This window comes from Lolium rigidum, chromosome 3, assembly GCF_022539505.1.
Source record: "Lolium rigidum isolate FL_2022 chromosome 3, APGP_CSIRO_Lrig_0.1, whole genome shotgun sequence".
Classification (NCBI taxonomy): Eukaryota; Viridiplantae; Streptophyta; class Magnoliopsida; order Poales; family Poaceae; genus Lolium; species Lolium rigidum.
In genome coordinates, this window is record NC_061510.1 from 117,581,695 (window position 1) to 117,594,921 (window position 13,227).

Sequence of the window (13,227 nt, forward strand, 5' to 3'; positions counted from 1 at the left end):
CTCACGAAGTTTCACTTGACTTGCTCGGAATTGAAGTAGATCATCAAGTCAAGCGCTATAAACTTCACTCGTGATCTTTGTTAAAACCTTGTTTTGGGTAGAGATGATTTGATCTATGGATTAGATCAAATGGAATTATACTTACAACAACACATTCTTTAAGAATCAAACCCTAACTTATTAACACTTAAAAGTTAGCAACTACCTTTGTGTGTAATTTAATTCACTTATAAATAAGGTAAACCACAGGGTCTAAAGTGCATAAAAGCCACACATTCTTATTTAAATCATAACTTATTAAGTATATGGAATATCATAAAACTAAATCCATTTACATTACGAATTATAGTTCAAACTATTTGAATAAAACTAACTATGAGTATTTTGAAACTCATATGATCATGCCTTGGTGAAATCAAACACCAACTATCCAAAATGGAGAAATAACCCTCAAACTTGACCTTTTGAATAATATTATAACATAAATCCAATCATACATGGTATGATGACTCATCCACAATAATAAAACCATCCACATGATATTTAATAGCAAATGCCACTTGGCTATCCAAAAATAAATCATATGAGAGGATAATCTCTATGCCACATGGGATGAAAATATCTACATGACTTGCTTTCCAAGCTTTGCCACCTCATGCTCAAAGGATTGCTATGGATGAGGGCATGACAACCAAGCACCTTACTCATCAAATCAACACAAGAGTCACCACCTATGTGTCATGATACTAGAGCTTGCCCAAGCCTATAAATAGAGCCACACCCTCCATCCATTTAGTCATCTTGTAGCATGATGCAAGGAAACACACACATAGAGCCACTCCATACATTAGCTAGGATCAAGATGAAGAAGCTAGGAGGTGGAGGCATACCACAAGATGCAGGTTTATCAGATTTCCTGAAGAACAAGCTACAGAAGATACCAAGGTAGAATTCCTAGGGAAACCATATATTTAGAGGATCATATCATCATATCTTGAGTAGGACCTTAGGATATTCCAAGATATTGAGAAGTGAGAGAGGTTATAGATGCTAACCATATCCATGTCTATCCTAGAGAATATTAGAGTAGTATTAAATTCTACTTGTTCAAACCAACCTTTAATCTTGGAGGTGAGAGCCATGTCCCATTAGTAAAACATAACCAAAGCTTATGCCATATCCTAATTCTAGTTGTGTATCATATTGGTGATCACAACTTAAACCCTAAACTACATGTGAATTCCAACCCATGGATTACTTTGGATTATAATTATAACCCTGCCATGCCTCATGCCTATTTTATACTTCAATTTAGTGAAGCTTATGTAAAACCCTAAACCTTTCACATAGGAATCACTTCACATAAAATATTAAACCCTACCTTTCCATCCTAGTAAACCAAATGGAGTAGTGTTCTATAAATTAAACCATCATTAGCAAATGCATTGCTAATTATAAACATAGGATCCATCTTAATTAGTTCAAGCTAAAGTTTACTACAACCAGATTAGTAATTATAGAATTTTCTTAGACATCCTCTTAAAACCATAGGAATAATTATTCACATACAATCATAACACAATTCCAATCTCATTACCAATAATATGAAACTCTAGCCATAATTAAATTATATGTGAGCAATCACTATGAATAAGCACTAGCACAATAGAATATGTTCACCTTCACATGTTCTCAATTTCAAATCCTTAAAAACAGAAATGGTTCCTAAATTGTAAAAGAATGGAGATCAATATCTTAACCCTCTCCATTTTAATTAAACCTCACAAAGTGTCACACTAATTAAAATTCAATAGTTGTTTAAACAAAAGAACTATGCAGTGAGCCTTATTATCAAATTGTATTGATATTCAAATAATTTAGAACACTGCAAAACAAAACGAAATTCAAAATTGAATTCAAATAACAAAATAGAAAATAGAAATATAAAAACAGAATTTGAAAAGAGAGAAAAGAGAGAGGAAACTCACCTGTCCCGGACCGTGCAGCCCACCAAGCCAACCCGAGCAGCAGCCCAATAGCAACTCAGCCCACGTCCAAATACCGTTTCGCGTGCGTCAAGAATCGTGCGAAGAGAAAAGCCTCGTTCTTCTTCTTCCCCGGCGACGACAGCGCGACCATGCCAGTCGGCGACGCCCTCGTCGATGATAAGCATGAATCCGGACGCCAACAAGACGCTCAAGACTTGCACTAATCGATTCGCGTCCGAGCATATCCGGAAGAGAAAGATCTCGCGTCCGGAAGAACTCTCCGAGCACCGCCACCTCCCGACCGTCGTTGTCGTCGTGTCGAGGCCTCGGAGCTCCCTCGGCCTATAAATAGGGGGAAAGCACCGCCAAGCACCCCTTGATCTCATCCAACCATCCATTTCCCCTCGGCATCTCTCTAGCCCTCGATTTCTTCCTCGACTGCTTGCCGGCGTCGAGCACGAAGCCAACGATTGAGGCCACCCCGGAGCTTGCCGTGAGGTCTAGGAGGAGCGCCTGTCGCCGTAGAGCATGTGGGAGGAAGGAATCATGCTGGATCTTCCTCAAGCCGTCGAATTTCATCGATCCCTTCCGCAGTACCTCGCCGGTAATGTCGAATTCCTCACCGTCTCCGTCAACAATCGCCGGAGTCGACCACACCATCATCACCAGGGTGAGCTTGCGCATCTCTGGACCCCTCTATTGCTTCCTGGCATCAATCATATCCGTAGTTCGTGTGCTCGCCGGAGTAAACCACCGCGGGACTTGGTCGCCGGCGTAGCTCCGGTGAGTCCCCGCACAAACCATCACCACCAGTAGCCTTGTTTCGTTCTTCTCGTTCGATTGGTACAAACCACGCATCCGGGGTGCCTTGTAGAGGCGGCGCCGTCTTCGTCTGACCGCCGGCGTCAAGCCGCCGGTAGAGATGACGTGGCCGTGGGCTCCCCGCACATGTTTGACTTGGTCGTTGCCCTCGTGGCAGGTGACCTGGACTAGGTCCCACCTGTCTGTCTCTAGGGCTAGCAGTGAACCGGTACCTTTAGTATTTAGTGTTAATTTCAAATTCCAAAAAATTGCAGAAACTTTGTAATGTCATAGAAAATTCATTTCAACTCAGAAAGATATGAATAATATATGAAAATGCTCACAAAAATAAACTCTATTCAAATAAAATATAAAACAAAAATGTGTGTCAAAATAAAAATTCACTTATTTTAACCTTATTAATTATGCCATTTCAATTACTTAAAAGACAATTTGAATTCAATAATTAGTGAAGTTTCAAAATTAAATTTTAACTATTCAGTAACTAAGTAAAATGTTAAGATCAATTTTATTTATCATATTTGCATTAACTTAATTATTAGTGGTAATTCATAAACCCTAATTGCAAATTACTATTTTCCATTTTCTTTAAATAGTAATAACTCAAGAAAATATTATAAGCCAATATTATTTTGGTAAATCAAAACTTATTTACTTAAACATCTTTAGTTAACAAGTTAATTATTTTAAACCCTAATAACAATTATTAAACCCTGATTCTAAATTAAACCTAAATAAGAATTACCCTAATTATTAAATCTTGTGGAGATTAATAAAATGTTAAACCATTATTAATTTGACTCAAAGTAATTAGTAACCACAACTCTATTACCAATTATCATTTTAGGAGTTGTGCCATAATTTAGAAACCCTAAGTTTAATTTAAGTAAGACATTGATCTCATTATTTCATGTGTTCATCCATAGTAGTTGCAAACCTAAAACCCTAAGGATTTAACCCATGTGATATTTACACTTTAGTAGTAACTCTAAAACCCTAGTTGCTTATCACATGTGATCATGTGAGGTTCATCTATACCTATAGAACCCTAGTAAGAAACCAATGAATGCATGCTTATGATCCATTAGCATAAACCAAGTCACATGAGATTATCATTTCATGTTCCTATTCTTAATTAAAACCTATATGATTCACTAGTATCACCTAGGTATAAACCCTAGCTTGCTACCACATATTAGCACCATTGATCACCAATCCTATATACCACACCATTAGGATCAACCTCAACCATCAAACCCTAGTTAAACCATGATGATAAACCCTAATACCAACCTTGTGTAGCAAATCACATCACATGTTCCTATCCAACTAAACCTTACTTAGGAAATGATAAACCACTTAGCTTAGAAACAATTAGAGATTATTTAGTAAAGCAATTGTGAAACCATAGTAAACCCTAATAGCTAATTTATAGAACCATCTTAAATAACCATCCTTTGATATAATGCTTAGAAGAAACCATAGCAATAAACCTACCAATACTTGCTATATAGAAATCCATTCCAAGTTAAAAACCCAACTAGTTCCTATCCAAGAACTAAATGAATTCAATAGTAAACCCTAGAAAGCCATAACACCTATATATAATAGTTCATGTTCTTAATTAACCTGTTCTTCAACAGTTATTCTTTTGAAGTACAAATACCAATCAAACCTTAGAAACCCTAATCCTTCTTTAAAATACTCATTATTTCTTAATTAACATGTTCTTCAAAAGTTATTCTTTTGAAGTATAGTAAAGGTAACCATCAACCATGTTCTGTAGAACTTAAAGTTGACAACTGTTCTTTACATACTATTCCACCACTATTCTTTATGTGTATGATTGTTATAATGCCTTATATCACTTGGTTATGATGCTAATATAACCAAACCCTAATAAGAACCTTGTTTGAGAACCATTCTAAAAGTGCAACCAACCCTAAAGAAATCTTTACAACTCATACATCCTAAATCATCGAGGTTAGGTTACGCTCGGGACGATTGCATCTCATATTATGCATTATAGCATCTTTGCCAGTTCTTTAAACATTGTCCTTACCGGACGATGATGGTATTTCAGCATTTGGAGTTATCACGTATCGAAGCTTTTGCCTGCATAATCTTGCGAGTCAAGAAAGGCAAGTTCATCGCTTGCTCATGTCATTTGATTATTTTTATCAAACTATATGCAAAGTACTATACTTATCACTCATGCATTGAAAAGCAAATATTATTTTACAATTATGAATATGACTATGTGGTGGGCAATGGAACCATGGTATGTGTTGATATGGTGGAGGTTCCATTGCAATGGGTTATATCACCCTAGGATTAATTACCAATGCCGTCCAGTGATTCTAGCGCCGTACATATCGCGTTATCCATAAGATCTATAATGGCCTGCGGGAAGTCAGCTGTATCTTTTCCTTACGCACGCCAACGGATCGGAGAGACGGTGGGGTCTTTGAGGCACTCGCCGCAATAGGTTGGGAAATCCTTTTAAATCCCCATCCATTAGTGATGTTAATCTCTTCGATCTATGAGGGATTGTCCGGAGTACACCATGAGTAAAGCCGTATTATCGGGGGAAGTCTACCGGAGGTGTACGGTCGGACAAAAGGGTGGGTTTGCGGGGTCGCGGAGAAGGCGGTGATTGGCTTGGATCTTATACTCGGGCCTCACACCAAAGGAAGTGTGGACGGGGACATACTCTCGGCCGGCAACATGGTTAAGATCTCTTGTGGGGTAAAGTAACGCACCTCTGCAGAGGGTATCAAGAATTGTGACTGTCACTCCCTGTTCCGGGAAGGGAACTGCGAACGCGGCAGGAAAGGAACTCCACGAAGTTCTAGTCAACTCTGTGAAGACCGACGGGCATAGTTTTCGAATAAAATAAACCTTTTGAAGAAATGTTTATGAAAACTTGCATTGGCCTACGACTTTCTGGTCTGTGGCTGTAGCTAGTGCATGATACACCTATTTCCTAATATGAACTTGCTGAGTACGCTCGTACTCATTCTATCTCGTTTGAACCCCCTTCTTAGAGCAATGCACCGAAGGAGAAACTACCGTGGAACTCGAAGACAAGGGAGTCAACTGCAACAAGATGAAGAATCCAATCAAAGAAGTCAATGGAGTCAACTTCCGCATCAATTATTATGGAAACCTAGACTAGTAATAGAAGGGAACCTTTCCCTAATCCTAGCACCTAAGTAGCTAGATTTCTATAGCAAGCCAATTAGCTCTTAAACTTGAGTTAGCTATAAGATAGACTACGAGTCGTTCTTCTGGAGCTTTATTTGAAGTTTTACCTCACTCGTAAAGTAGGAGGGCTGTGTGGATCTTATGTAAACAGTTCGTGTGTACTTCTATAGACATACCTTGGACTCGCATATGTTTCTGTTGTACCACTCCGAGGGATGTAATATGGGTGGAACGGTGTTTCACTTGTGTTATGTCAACGACTTGTGTACTACACCATGCAGTGGTACGCTGGGTCACCGCAGCTGGTATCAGAGCAAATGCTTTGACCCTAGGATTAAAACCCTTTAAAGGAGACCTATAGGTTTTGGTAGTGTCTATAGGAAGTATCTTAGTTAAGCCAACTATGCTAAACCAACTATTCTTCTGACTTGAGATGGGTATTCACTTGAGAATAATCCCGACACACTTGAGTCAATCTTTCTTATCTATCTTTCTTTAGTAAAGTGAATTAGTTATCTTGCTTCATTCCAAAATAAATAGAACACCATTGAAGCTTAAGATAAAGGGTGGTAGAGGACCACAGTTGGTATACAATACATGGTAGTCCAAAGAGAGGATACAACCATAAGGAAGATATCCTATTGGAAGAAGTATACCAATGCAAGTTATAGTTAAGTAAGAGTCATTAAAAATATCAAATGACTCGATGTTAAGTAAGGGAGATAAGTTATATGAGGTAGTATATGTCTATGATGAGTCAATCATAGGAGGTAAGGAAGAGTGATAAGAGTTATACAACTCTACTTTTCATGGTAAAGTTGGTAATCATATATGATTCACTTGAGAGTCATGATGTGATAGAGTAGAACATCATAAGTACGATAACAAAAGGATGGTAAGGAGTAGGATTTAGGGAATAGTTCGAAAGCTTAGGCCTTAAAATCCTAATAGCTGTGCCAAGTATTTTAGAACCATAGTACTTAATTTAAAGAAGGCTTATTTAGAGCATATCACATAGAGAAATCCCAGAGTTATAGGTGGTATATTCTAAACAATCATGTGTTTAGAGTAGACATGTTAGAACTAATTGTATTATAGGAAGTAGTCCTCAATAGCACATATATATGGTATACTATTTTGTTAGTACTTCCAAAGAAAACTAGGTTAACTTCAACTATCCCAGTGCCATTTTGTTTCAAATTGTCTCATTGCAAATGTGCAATTGAGATAAATGTTGAGACAAATAGTAGAAATTCACGTATTCGTGCTAAGTATCACGACCTAAACCTATGTAATGTGGTGTTATATACTACACATCTGAGCCTGATGTTTAGGGATGTCTTACCCAACTATTATATTCAGGCATATAAGGATGTGTATTATAAGCACAAAGCTGGATTTTGTTGGATTTTACTTGGATTTTCATTGATTGACTAGATCCATACATGAAGTTTGACTTTGATATGCAAATGCATGTTGCGATATCAAGCTCTTACTTGATGTTATAGGTCTAGAGGGTAAAGGTATTCGTGTGAGGAAGTGACGAATTCGGAGATTTTGAAGAAAAGATGAAGGTTCACTAGATGAAGGAAGTCAAATTGTGGGAAGCAACCACAATACTCTAAAGGAAAGACCAATCAAAACTCGCTTTTATCCTTAATCAAGGAGTATTTCAACATGGAAGTACCATAAAAGTGAGAAAAATAGTGAATATGGAGTAGTAGAAGTGGAGCCATATGCATTATGGAAGAAGGGAATGCAAGCGAAGTCACTTACAATACTATTTTCATAGTGTCAACAAGTGGTTTCTTGCAAAACAAACCCTGGAAGAAGGAAAATAGACAAGTGAAGTCGTAGCTGGTATAATAAGACCGCATGCTGATATAGGATAACCATGAAGAGAAAGAATGTTAAGTGAGGTATATCTTAACTAAAGCTATGTAAGTAGCCACAGCGTGGTAGGTAGATATTGACAACCACAACATAGCCACAACTGGTATCCAATAAGCTACATCCGGTACTAGGTAGTCTGCAATTGGTACCGGATAGCCACGACTTGAACATTTCTTTACCTAAAAGAAAGGGGGATTCCGCAGCTAGTATTTCACAGCTGGTATCTCGTAGTTGGTAAATTTTTTTTTAATTGGAGGATTCATAATGGATAACCACAACTGAGTGGATACACCACAAAGAATTCTTCGTGAGACTCTAGCAAAGTACAAACTACAAGTTAGACCAAGACTAAACTTCTAACCTTGGAGTTTAATGATTAGAAGAAAGGAAGTTCGAAGATCATTAGTAAACTCCAAGGGGAGAGGAAGGCTGAAGGAGAAGTATTAAGAAATTGTTTGTAGTATGAGAGATAAAGAAAAAGGTCTAAACCGAGAGGAAGTCCGATCTTATTTTTATAAGGTTGTTGGGAAGTACCCATATAAGAGTACTCTCGGGAGGTTGTCGGACCGTAAGCCGAGGTTCATATCTCGAGGAAGTAAGGGTTAGACCTTAACTTGAATGGGTAATTGTAATTACTCAAAACCAAGAGAACTTAGGTAAGTATTAGAAAATGAAGTTGGATGAAGAAGATATCGGAGGACAATCAAAGCCTAAGAAAACAAAAGATCGAAGAGTTTGACCATACTAAAACATAAGCCTATTAGAAAGATTCCTTTCATGGAACCTAAAGAACCCAAAAGGAAGATAACTAGCTTAAACTAGAAGCCATGATTGGATGGACTAAATGAGTCTAATCCATTCGTAGGACTAAACAACCAGGACTATGCCTATCGTAATACCTTACCAAGTGCCATTACTTTCGTTATGGTAGTAAGGGAAAACAATACCCTACCTTAAATAAATCTTTTAGAATTAAGGTTTGGACATCGCAGCTGGTACACCATAGTGCCATATTACATCGCAGCTGGATTATCGCAGCTGGTAGAACCAAGCTTTGAGTACCCAAATAGGAAGATGTCACCACAACCATTAGTAAAGTCCATTAACACAATAAGATGTCCTAATCCAAGAATCTTTGGAGAGTAAGCCTATAAGCTTAGAGTGTTGGAAGAAATCATAGAATAGAAGAAAGTATCAGTGCCACGCATTAGAAGACTACAGGAAGGATCTGAATAAGGGATATATTCAGTTATATCTAATGTGATCACCATGGAGTTGAAGGATGGTGATCTGTTCAAGACATTTCAACATTCCGAAACATGAGAGCGTTTGAACTTCGGGACGAAGTTCAGTTTAAGGGGGAGAGGTTGTAATATCCCAGGTTTAGAGGCAACAAAATGGGAGAACACCAAAGTGTGCATTGCATTCATGCATAGAAAATCCGGGGGATTTTCGCGCTTTCAAATAAAACTTACCACACTCACAGAAGTTTCACTTGACTTGCTCGGAATTGAAGTAGATCATCAAGTCAAGCGCTATAAACTTCACTGTGATCTTTGTTAAAACCTTGTTTTGGGTAGAGATGATTTGATCTATGGATTAGATCAAATGGAATTATACTTACAACAACACATTCTTTAAGAATCAAACCCTAACTTATTAACACTTAAAAGTTAGCAACTACCTTTGTGTGTAATTTAATTCACTTATAAATAAGGTAAACCACAGGGTCTAAAGTGCATAAAAGCCACACATTCTTATTTAAATCATAACTTATTAAGTATATGGAATATCATAAAACTAAATCCATTTACATTACGAATTATAGTTCAAACTATTTGAATAAAACTAACTATGAGTATTTTGAAACTCATATGATCATGCCTTGGTGAAATCAAACACCAACTATCCAAAATGGAGAAATAACCCTCAAACTTGACCTTTTGAATAATATTATAACATAAATCCAATCATACATGGTATGATGACTCATCCACAATAATAAAACCATCCACATGATATTTAATAGCAAATGCCACTTGGCTATCCAAAAATAAATCATATGAGAGGATAATCTCTATGCCACATGGGATGAAAATATCTACATGACTTGCTTTCCAAGCTTTGCCACCTCATGCTCAAAGGATTGCTATGGATGAGGGCATGACAACCAAGCACCTTACTCATCAAATCAACACAAGAGTCACCACCTATGTGTCATGATACTAGAGCTTGCCCAAGCCTATAAATAGAGCCACACCCTCCATCCATTTAGTTATCTTGTAGCATGATGCAAGGAAACACACACATAGAGCCACTCCATACATTAGCTAGGATCAAGATGAAGAAGCTAGGAGGTGGAGGCATACCACAAGATGCAGGTTTATCAGATTTCTGAAGAACAAGCTACAGAAGATACCAAGGTAGAATTCCTAGGGAAACCATATATTTAGAGGATCATATCATCATATCTTGAGTAGGACCTTAGGATATTCCAAGATATTGAGAAGTGAGAGAGGTTATAGATGCTAACCATATCCATGTCTATCCTAGAGAATATTAGAGTAGTATTAAATTCTACTTGTTCAAACCAACCTTTAATCTTGGAGGTGAGAGCCATGTCCCATTAGTAAAACATAACCAAAGCTTATGCCATATCCTAATTCTAGTTGTGTATCATATTGGTGATCACAACTTAAACCCTAAACTACATGTGAATTCCAACCCATGGATTACTTTGGATTATAATTATAACCCTGCCATGCCTCATGCCTATTTTATACTTCAATTTAGTGAAGCTTATGTAAAACCCTAAACCTTTCACATAAGAATCACTTCACATAAAATATTAAACCCTACCTTTCCATCCTAGTAAACCAAATGGAGTAGTGTTCTATAAATTAAACCATCATTAGCAAATGCATTGCTAATTATAAACATAGGATCCATCTTAATTAGTTCAAGCTAAAGTTTACTACAACCAGATTAGTAATTATAGAATTTTCTTAGACATCCTCTTAAAACCATAGGAATAATTATTCACATACAATCATAACACAATTCCAATCTCATTACCAATAATATGAAACTCTAGCCATAATTAAATTATATGTGAGCAATCACTATGAATAAGCACTAGCACAATAGAATATGTTCACCTTCACATGTTCTCAATTTCAAATCCTTAAAAACAGAAATGGTTCCTAAATTGTAAAAGAATGGAGATCAATATCTTAACCCTCTCCATTTTAATTAAACCTCACAAAGTGTCACACTAATTAAAATTCAATAGTTGTTTGAACAAAAGAATTATGCAGTGAGTATTATCATCAAGTGATATTGATATTCAAATGTTTTAGAACTTGCAAAACAAAACAGAATTCAAAATTGAATTCAAATAACAAAATAGAAAACAGAAATATAAAACAGAATTTGAAAAGAGAGAAAAGAGAGGGAAACTCACCTGTCCTGGACCGTGCGAGCCCACCAAGCCAACCCAGGCAGCAGCCCAATAGCAACTCAGCCCACGTCCAAATACCGTTTCGCGTGCGTCAAGAATCGTGCGAAGAGAAAAGCCTCGTTCTTCTTCTTCCCCGGCGACGACAGCGCGACCATGCCAGTCGGCGACGCCCTCGTCGATGATAAGCATGAATCCGGACGCCAACAAGACGCTCAAGACTTGCACTCAATCGATTCGCGTCCGAGCATATCCGAAGAGAAAGATCTCGCGTCCCGGAAGAACTCTCCGATGCACCGCCACCTCCCGGCCGTCGTCGTCGTCGTGTCGAGGCCTCAGAGCTCCCCTCGGCCTATAAATAGGGGGGAAAGCACCGCCGAGCACCCCTTGATCTCATCCAACCATCCATTTCCCCTCAGCATCTCTCTAGCCCTCGATTTCTTCCTCGACTGCTTGCCGGCGTCGAGCACGAAGCCAACGATTGAGGCCACCCCGAGCTTGCCGTGAGGTCTAGGAGGAGCGCCTGTCGCCGTAGAGCATGTGGGAGGAAGGAATCATGCTGGATCTTCCTCAAGCCGTCGAATTTCATCGATCCCTTCCGCGGTACCTCGCCGGTAATGGCGAATTCCTCACCGTCTCCGTCAACAATCGCCGGAGTCGACCACACCATCATCACCGAGGTGAGCTTGCGCATCTCCGGACCCCTCTATTGCTTCACGGCATCAATCGTAGCCGTAGTTCGTGTGCTCGCCGGAGTAAACCACCGCGGGACTTGGTCGCCGACGTAGCTCCGGTGAGTCCCCGCACAAACCATCACCACCAGTAGCCTTGTTTCGTTCTTCTCGTTCGATTGGTACAAACCACGCATCCGGGGGTGCCTTGTAGAGGCGGCGCCGTCTTCGTCTGACCGCCGGCGTCAAGCCGCCGGTAGAGATGACGTGGCCATGGGCTCCCCGCACATGTTTGACTTGGTCGTTGCCCTCGTGGCAGGTGACCTGGACTAGGTCCCACCTGTCTGTCTCTAGGGCTAGCAGTGAACCGGTACCTTTAGTATTTAGTGTTAATTTCAAATTCCAAAAAATTGCAGAAACTTTGTAATGTCATAGAAAATTCATTTCAACTCAAAAAGATATGAATAATATATGAAAATGCTCACAAAAATAAACTCTATTCAAATAAAATATAAAACAAAAATGTGTGTCAAAATAAAAATTCACTTATTTTAACCTTATTAGTTATGCCATTTCAATTACTTAAAAGACAATTTGAATTCAATAATTAGTGAAGTTTCAAAATTAAATTTTAACTATTCAGTAACTAAGTAAAATGTTAAGATCAATTTTATTTATCATATTTGCATTAACTTAATTATTAGTGGTAATTCATAAACCCTAATTGCAAATTACTATTTTCCATTTTCTTTAAATAGTAATAACTCAAGAAAATATTATAAGCCAATATTATTTTGGTAAATCAAAACTTATTTACTTAAACATCTTTAGTTAACAAGTTAATTATTTTAAACCCTAATAACAATTATTAAACCCTGATTCTAAATTAAACCTAAATAAGAATTACCCTAATTATTAAATCTTGTGGAGATTAATAAAATGTTAAACCATTATTAATTTGACTCAAAGTAATTAGTAACCACAACTCTATTACCAATTATCATTTTAGGAGTTGTGCCATAATTTAGAAACCCTAAGTTTAATTTAAGTAAGACATTGATCTCATTATTTCATGTGTTCATCCATAGTAGTTGCAAACCTAAAACCCTAAGGATTTAACCCATGTGATATTTACACTTTAGTAGTAACTCTAAAACCCTAGTTGCTTATCACATGTGATCATGTGAGG